General features: G+C 36.5%; 1 long non-coding RNA gene and 1 other non-coding gene across 2 annotated transcripts; one reads left to right on the forward strand and one right to left on the reverse strand.

Moving 5' to 3' along the window:
- Positions 1 to 2259: 2259 nt before the first annotated feature.
- TRNAC-GCA (transfer RNA cysteine (anticodon GCA)) lies at positions 2260 to 2331 on the reverse strand. The gene has a single exon. It is a non-coding gene; the product is annotated as a tRNA-Cys (tRNA).
- A 4358-nt stretch (positions 2332 to 6689) lies between these two features.
- On the forward strand, positions 6690 to 8334 carry LOC127086045 (uncharacterized). Its single transcript, XR_007789384.1, has 2 exons — positions 6690 to 7661; positions 7759 to 8334. It is a non-coding gene; the product is annotated as an uncharacterized LOC127086045 (long non-coding RNA).
- The last annotated feature ends 731 nt before the right edge of the window (positions 8335 to 9065 follow it).

Here is a 9065-nt window from a genome sequence, read left to right on the forward strand (position 1 = left end):
TCTGAGACATCAAGTTCAGAGGGGAGTGTTAGAAGTTGTACACTGCAGCACTCAGAAACAATTGGCAGATGTTCTGACGAAAGTTATCAAGACTGATCAATTTCTCAGATTAAGGGATGGAATTGGTGTTACAAGTTTTGATGGAATATGAATTAAGGGATGGTATTAGAAGTAATTCATATTTATTAGTTGTACTATTTTCTTAGCCCCTAAGTTTGTTAGAGGGTATTTTAGTATTTTATCCTATTCTAGTAACCCTAGTTTTAGCTTATAAATAGGGTGACAATCATTGTAACTTTTATCATTTTTGTAGCCGTCATTCTCTTAATAGAATATTTCCGTTCATCATTCATTCTACCTTTGCACCAACAAAAACAGATATAAAGATGCTGCATATCATGCATAAAATTTAGATTTTTAAAAAAAATATTGTCAACAATAATTTACTTAAGCACAAGAGTTCTGATTATATAACCACTTGCGTGGGCTGCCATGTTGAACAAGCCCATTTAAACACATATTCCATTACGATGTATCACATTCCATTAAATATAACCTTATGGTGTACCATAGTTATCTAATTATCACAAGTGCATTGTAAGATTGCGCCATGGACTATACTTAACTTATTTTTTTAAATCAATTTGTTATTGTATGTTTTGTTTAGCATAATCCCCTAATATTGTAAGTTATATTTAATCGAATATTTAACATAATAAGTAGTGAATGCTATCTAGCAACATATTATCGCTATCAGAGTGAAAAAGTTTCATGTGATACTATAAAACCTTTCAGTGATAACGATTATGTGGGCAGTTTCCATTTACGCTAATGTATGAATTGTAAACAAGAGAGGGACTGTGTTACCCTTGTCTAGACACATAGGCAACCTTTAGACATTCTTCATGATTTGTAAGGTGAAAATTTTCATCTAAGTATCTTGTGTCATTCAGGATGATTTATGGTTACCCATCAAATCTTTGTATTGTCATCATATTACAAACATTGTATGAACGGAAATAAAGTACTCGACTCCAAATTTAGGGTCCATAAAGGTGTCAAGTCAAGGGGTGGTATACACCTTTATCAATAATAGAATAAGTTATGCCACTTACATATAACTTTAAGTATTATTCTCACTAATTGTCAGCCAAATATAAATATTATACCTAATATTTTTACATATGTGAAACTTCGATAACTCTTTATCCATAATCAATGATATGTAATCACCATTCTATCCATGTAATAGTCTTTATGCTTAAATGATATCTAATTTCATACTAAAGTGCGACTACAAATACTTGAATAATAATGTTCTAATGCTTAAGGTGAACGCACAATTAAGTTATACTTAATGTTAAATTAATCATAAAAGTTACTATAGGGATTTTATTACTTTGGGAAAATAAATTTAATAAAGAAGTCTCTTAATATTACTAATAGATAATACAATATAAATACCAATTTGTTATAAAATTATTGTCCCCTAGAGCTCACACTAACCGTATCTTGCAACTACCTTTGAATTTTCTATTGAGGATAAAATTAAAATGGAAGGGGATAACAAATTTATGGAAGATGTCACACATACGCATAAAACTTTGTATTCAAAATATATGGTTCAACATTCATATATTGAAATACATGTTTATCACATTTTATAAGACTCTTTGCACACAATATTTGTCTCATACTCGCAAATTCATGAAAATAAGCTGAAATATCATTTTTCATAATGAAGAATGAGTGAAAGTGGTTTCATGTCTCATATAAGGTTGGAATATGTTCCTTCCTAACAATTAATCATTTAGTTGATTACTTTTTTGAATAAAAATTATTTATTTCTAAAAGGTTACTTTGTTAGAAATAATTACACTTATGTGCAACGAGGATTTTTTTTTTACCGTGGGATAAAAAAGAGCTTCGGTATTTGAACTAAATAAGTTTTGATTATAAATAAAAAATTCATAAGTTATTTTATTAAATTTAAATAAATTCAAATATATAGTATGGATGAATGTAAAAATATACACAAATTAATTGATATTAAGTATAAAACTATAAGATTTTCAAGGGAAGCAATTGCAAGGACGAAGAAACAAAATAAATGGTTAATGTTGTTATGCTGGGAGAAGAGTATAATTATAATAAGAAGAACGAATTTAAGAATATAGTGAGATAATTCCGATGAAAATTTAAAGTGACAAAATTAAACTAGTGTGAACGTGTGGAATAAAAATAACTAATTATTTCAATAGGGCCCAACTGGGTTCGAACCGGTAACCTCTTGATTTGCAGTCAAATGCTCTACCACTGAGCTATGGACCCAATCGTGGATTCGCTTGATATTTTGAAATAGATGAGTTGAATCTATGTTCGTGCACATGTTTTACATAGGTATTTATGTTCTTCTTAGATATTTGTTGGACCTAATAAATCTTTACCACATACCACACAATGAATTTATATTAAATTTCTAGGGAGTTTAAAACTATTGAGGTATGAGATAAAACAGATATAAAGATGCTGCATATCATGCATAAAATTTAGATTTTTAAAAAAAATATTGTCAACAATAATTTACTTAAGCACAAGAGTTCTGATTATATAACCACTTGCATGGGCTGCCATGTTGAACAAGCCCATTTAAACACATATTCCATTACGGTGTATCACATTCCATTAAATATATTGTACCTTATGGTGTACCATAGTTATCTAATTATCACAAGTGCATTGTAAGATTGCGCCAGGGACTATACTTAACTTATTTTTTTAAAATCAATTTGTTATTGTATGTTTTGTTTAGCATAATCCCCTAATATTGTAAGTTATATTTAATCGAATATTTAACATAATAAGTAGTGAATGCTATCTAGCAACATATTATCTCTATCAGAGTGAAAAAGTTTCATGTGATACTACAAAACCTTTCAGTGATAACGATTATGTGGGCAGTTTCCATTTACGCTAATGTATGAATTGTAAACAAGAGAGGGACTGTGTTACCCTTGTCTAGACACATAGGAAACCTTTAGACATTCTTCATGATTTGTAAGGTGAAAATTTTCATCTAAGTATCTTGTGTCATTCAGGATGATTCAGGATGAAAATTTTATTTTGGGCACCTTTGGGTATATTTTGTGCCATGTAGTGTTTCCTTTTGTGCATGTAATATGTACTCTGTTGCCGCTAGGCGCTTATGTATTTTAGTACCAGTATTACATTATGTATAATATGCATTCTAGACATATATTATATATGGGTGTTACAATTGGTATCAGAGCAGGTCGTATCCTCGACCTAGCCATGAGATATTATAAGTATTCCTTTTGCCTCATATGTGGGTTGTCATTATTATCCTTGATGTTATATTCATAGTATTGAGCTTGATCAACTTAATTCTATTTATATGAAATTCGGGATCATGGCTGACAAACGCAGAGGTCGTGGTAGACCTAGAACTCAGAATTCAGATTCAGAACCGCCAAGTGGTAGTGAAGGTTTTCAATGGCCTCAGTTTGTGCAACAGATGCAGCAGCAACAAAACCAATTCATGCATCAGATGATGCAACAGTTGAATGGTGGTCTTCATCCTCAAGGGGTCCCACAAGAAGCTGCAGGTGGTAGTTTCCGAGATTTCTTTCGCATGAATCCTCCTGAGTTTCATGGTGGATTAAATCCTGTGAAGGCTCATGAGTGGGTAACCAACATAGAGAGGATTTTTCAAATAGTGCATTGTAGTGAAGAGAATAAAGTTGTGTTTGCTTCACATGATGCAGGGTCCTGCTGTGAGGTGGTGGGAGAGTGCTTCGAACCTTAGGACCAATCAAGGAGTACCTAGGGATTGGGAGCATTTTAAGACTACCTTTCTAGATAAATATTTTCCTATCTCTTTGAGGACTCAGAAAGAATTTGAGTTTCAGCAACTTAGATAGGCTATTATGTGAGTGGCTATGTATGCTGAAAAGTTTGAAGATATGGCTGCTTATTGTAAGACCCCAATTTTGACCCTAAGATCCCTCATGCAATTTCATTATAAGCGTTAGCATTGGGATCATATCTTGGCATCCTCCTTACCCCTCTTTCATTGGGTTTGTTTTGGGAGAGATTGTCGCATTACGCGAAAAACCGGCGGGAAACAAGAACAACAGAGCCGCCACTGTGCGTTATTTATCCCAAAGAGGGAAAGGAAACGCTCAGAGTAAACCTGGAAAAAGCGTGGTCTCGCGACCAAAGAGAATGGGATCGGGAGTCGGTTATGCGAAGGGAAGGTATTAGCACCCCTACGCATCCGTCGTACTCGACGGGATCCACGCACAATAGGAAGGAAAATGGTTGCTAAAACACTGCTCACAAACATCTACACAGGCTGAAAGAGACACAAGGAAACAAACAAGACTGACTCGGCAGGACATCGCGTCCTGGGCCTACTTAGTCTATCAAGCATAGACATCAGAGTCAGAGTAGTTCGGACCGGGGAAACGACACATGCTCGCTAGGATATCGCATCCTATGCATACGTATCTCCTTTGGACGAAGGAGAATCAGAGCATCCGTAGCTCGGCTAACACGCACACAAACAAACACAGGCAAAGGCAAACGTGAAGCCTGAATGCCAATCACTGGACTTACATCAGCATCCGAACCAAAACACACACAAGGAGGCAAACGTGGAGCCTGAATGCCAATCACTGGACTTACATCAGCATCCGAACCAAACGAACTCACACTGGAACCCGAACGCCACTCGATGGACTTACATCAGCTTCCAAGCACACGACAAGACAAAACAAAGACACAGACAGAAGAAGGGTCTCGATTGCAACTAGGGCAAGAGAAAGGGGAGGTCTCAATCGCAACGAGGGCGAGAGAAAAGAATTAGTGTTAGTTGTTAGTCAAACTCGACAAGACATCGCATCTCGTGCCTACGTATCTCATCTGGACATGAGAATCAGAGTTGCCGTAGTTCGGCTAAACTATTCCTGTTGGTTTGTGTTTTTTAGGTGGACAACGTCACTACGCAATCTACCGGATGCTCGACCTTTGGAGACTTACTCACCTGTAGTAGAAGGAGTTGACGTATCCTTAAGAGGGGATAATGTTTGTTTGTGTTTTAGGAAAGCTCAAGCAAGAAAGGAAGTCCTATACGAAGGAACCGTGCTACCTTAATTGACATGCAAACGAGACTACGCGGAGTCTAGCAAACCTAGGGGATACAATCACACCACACAAACATATACAGCATGAAATAAACACACCAACAAGGGGCTCAAACATCAGGGCTAGGCTTTAGTCGAGGGGTCATATCAACCTCGACAAACAAGCCTCTGTATCGGGGTAAGGTTAGCTCTTAACCTTGCCATTGAGGGGCTAAGGTGAAGCTGATGAAAGGTGAGTGAAGATGAGACTTCACAGCTCTTATCCCTGGTCAGGGAGAGCTTCAGACAAAGGAGCGTGGGTTCAGACTGTGGGAACCCTTCTACGCTCAAGACTCTGACACAACTGTACATTGTACAAGATCTTGGGTTTGTGTCCCAATGCATCAACACAGTGGTGTGAGCAGAGGGACGACTCAACAGAATAGCGGGGGATAGATTGCATATCCCTTTGATCCGCCAATTGCCTCATAGAGGTCTTCACCTGCTTGGCACAAAGGTAAACAATCACAAACATCGCCTCTTAAGGAGGACTTCAGACAGGTGCCTGGCCAAGTAACAGGCCAGGTCTTCCAGACTACATGGAGACAAGAATGTTATACCTCAGTGCAAATTGCTTATCAAGCAAAGCAAAGCAATATTAGCAACTAATGTACCTGAAATCAATCAAATATCATCAGTATACTAATCACACAACTAAACAGCAAATGGTTCACAATTAACTATAAACAGACAAACACAAGCCAATGCACCAAGGTGCAAATCATTAGGGCTCAAGCTCAGATATCAAACCCTGCAAAACAAAGTCAAAATTAGCTATATACAAGTCACAAGTCAACTCCAATGGAGGCACATCATCAAGCATAGGCCATTTGTGCTATTAACCTGAAACACAACTCAAAAGTGAGATCACAAACCACTAGTCCAAGACTAGGGCCAAAGAGGAACAAAAATCCAAAACGGAAGCTCAAACTCCACGTGAAATTCATTTAATCAAGTGATGATATGTCCTAAAATTAAGGGAGCATGCAATACCGAATTATTTCTAAGCCTAAGGGTAGAATAGTCATTTCACAGTTATGGATTAATATTGAATTAAATTTCTATTTACGAAAGTAAGTTCTATTTAAAGTCAATTAAATCCTAAACTAATTCTAAACTTCTAAAATCCAATCTTAACCTATTTTTAATATTGCTAATGAAAATCTAGAATTCTAAAATTAGCCTAATCTCTAATAATTCTAATACTTATAAAAGTATATTACAGTAATCAACATATTATCCTATCTCTAAAGTTAATCCAAAATTTCTAATCAAATTAACTAGTTCTAAAATCAATTTTATTTCCACAATTAATCCTAAAACTAATGTTTCTAATAACTTCCATTATCAATTAAAATTCCTAATTAGCTTCTAAACTCTATTTAGACTAATCCTAAAATTAAGCTAATTCTAACAGCATTTTCTTAATATATTCTACTCCTGGAGTTATTTCTAATTCTAACAGAAATTCCTAATTGTTTCTAATGTTTTTAATACTGAAATATTAACCTAATTAACTCCTAGATATGATCTTAAAAATCTAATATTCTAACCAATATTATTCTAACTAACAGCCATTAAAATTCTAATTAATACTGCTACTAACCTCTAAAATTAACAATCCATTAATCCTAAACAAATAACCAACAATTACTAACCATATGATCATCAGAATGGGCCTTGTGGATCGATTAGAGGGGGTGCAGTAATGAAACAAAACGCTTGGGCCTGGTAGTGATGAAGATGCCAATGCAATTGGATAGAATGAGGATGCTGCCTCCCTGCTCATTCGTTAACTAACCAGAAGTAGAAAATAGAAGAAAGGCAGAGCAGGACGCCCAAAACGATGCCCTAGCCGCGCCGGTCATCGGCGGCGGCGACTATTCGCGGTCATGCGACCCTACCTCACACCACTCTCCACCTCCTAATCTATCAACAAAGAGAAAACAACTCCTCCTAGCGAAACGAAGATATCAAGGTCCGGCTCTTACCACGGGCAGCGAAGGGAGATCCATCGATCCGATATTCAACGTACGGTCCGGCGATTCTTCAATCCTCCTTGCTGCTCTTTTGATTTGCTTCCAGAAATGCGTTGTTGTGGTTCTTTGTTGGAAAAGGAATGAAGATCGGAGACGAGTTGATGAATGAGGTCGTCGGGATCTTCAGAAGCACCGGCGCTAATGAATCGTCGGGATGGAGAAGAAGTAATGGCGAATTCTCGAGATCTACCACTGTTACAGTCTCGGAAAGCGGAGGAAATAGCATTCAATAATGGTGAAATGCTGAGGTTCAATCAGGAATTCTGTTACAAGTTATGGTTGGTTGCGGTTATGGTGAAGAGGAGTTCTTGGATGGATTCGCAGTGGTTGAAGGTTGAGGCTGAAGGATTGGTTGAAGACGATTCCAGATTGTGGTTGTGAAGTGTTTCAGAATTCCTTCCGATTGTGAATTTTTTCTGTTAGTTTTCTTTCTCTTTTTCGTTTTTCTTGCTGCTCTCGATCTCTTGAAAAATCTGTTGGAGACTGATGCTAGCCAAAACCAAATTCTGTTGCAGGTTGTTGAAGATTTGGCGAAGGTTGTTTAGAGATGCGATAAGGATTCGAGAGAGAGCTGGAAGATGAGAAGAAGATTGATTTTATAGGGTGATGGTGAAGGAACTGGAACTCAGTAGTGATTCCATTGAAGAGTTGGTTGAAGGTTTGTTACAGGTTGAAGAAGAAAAAGAGGTTACGGAAATTTGTTACGGTTAGGGGAGTTTTGGAGGGAAAGAAGAAGAAGAAGAATCTGGAAACTTTGAGAATTTATATAGTTGTGAGAGTGAGATTAGAAGCAATTAAGAAGAAAATTATGTTATGAATTTGTTATTATCCGGCTTCCTTTTTCTGTTATTGGATTGTGATTTTATCTGTGAAATTATGCAGGAATGGCGTTCATGCTGGCTTGGCTTGGTGGATTTTGGAAGTGGCTTTGCTCATGCTGTGGCTGGCGTTTTGGATGAATGCAAAATGCAGAATTTTTCTTAATGCAGAATTTGTAAATGCAATGCAGAATTTTTTTAATGCAGAATTTTTAATGCAGAATTTGTAAATGCAATGCAGAATTTTTTTAATGCAGAATTTTTAATGCAGAATTTGTAAACGCAATGCAGAATTTTGATTTTGACTATGCAGAATTTTGGTTTGGAATGGCTTAAGTCGACGGCGTCGCCGTTGTTAGGCTTGGCTTAAGTTGCAGCTTTTGAATGAGTTAATGTTTTGTTAACTAATTTTGTACTGATAACAAATCGGATAAACATAAAAAAATGGTTATGAACTAAATGGATTTGGAAAAATAAGTGGATATGGAAATTGGATGTTGAGTAGAAAATGAATTCTGGTTTTATACAAATGGATATGGGCATGATTGGATAATGGCAATTGGTTTTAAATGGATAAACTAAATTGGATATGGGCATGATTAAATTTCCACAACCAAATCAACTTTTCCGTAATCAACTAGGATCATCCAACTCAACTTGAATTTCCAAGATTAATTCGAGAAAAGAACAAAATGATTTCTAACCTCAAATTCTTCAAGATAAGTATTTGTAATGACAAATGAACTTCTTTGGGACATGAAGGAAGCGTCTCAAACCATCTCTCCACCTCCTAGCCCTCAGTCAACTCACAATTGACTTTTATGGGCCTCCGATGACTTGGTCATACACCATGGACTTTGAGCCTTCAACACTTGGCCAAACTGCATCAAAATGAACCTTGGATCATGTAAGCTCTCTAGAACACCCCCAGAGCCTTTATCTCATGGAAAAAACCCTTGCTCTCTTGTACAGATGGATTCTCCTGATCAATTTTGAGTGATGAA

The sequence above is a fragment of the Lathyrus oleraceus genome, chromosome 5, assembly GCF_024323335.1.
Source record: "Lathyrus oleraceus cultivar Zhongwan6 chromosome 5, CAAS_Psat_ZW6_1.0, whole genome shotgun sequence".
Classification (NCBI taxonomy): Eukaryota; Viridiplantae; Streptophyta; class Magnoliopsida; order Fabales; family Fabaceae; genus Lathyrus; species Lathyrus oleraceus.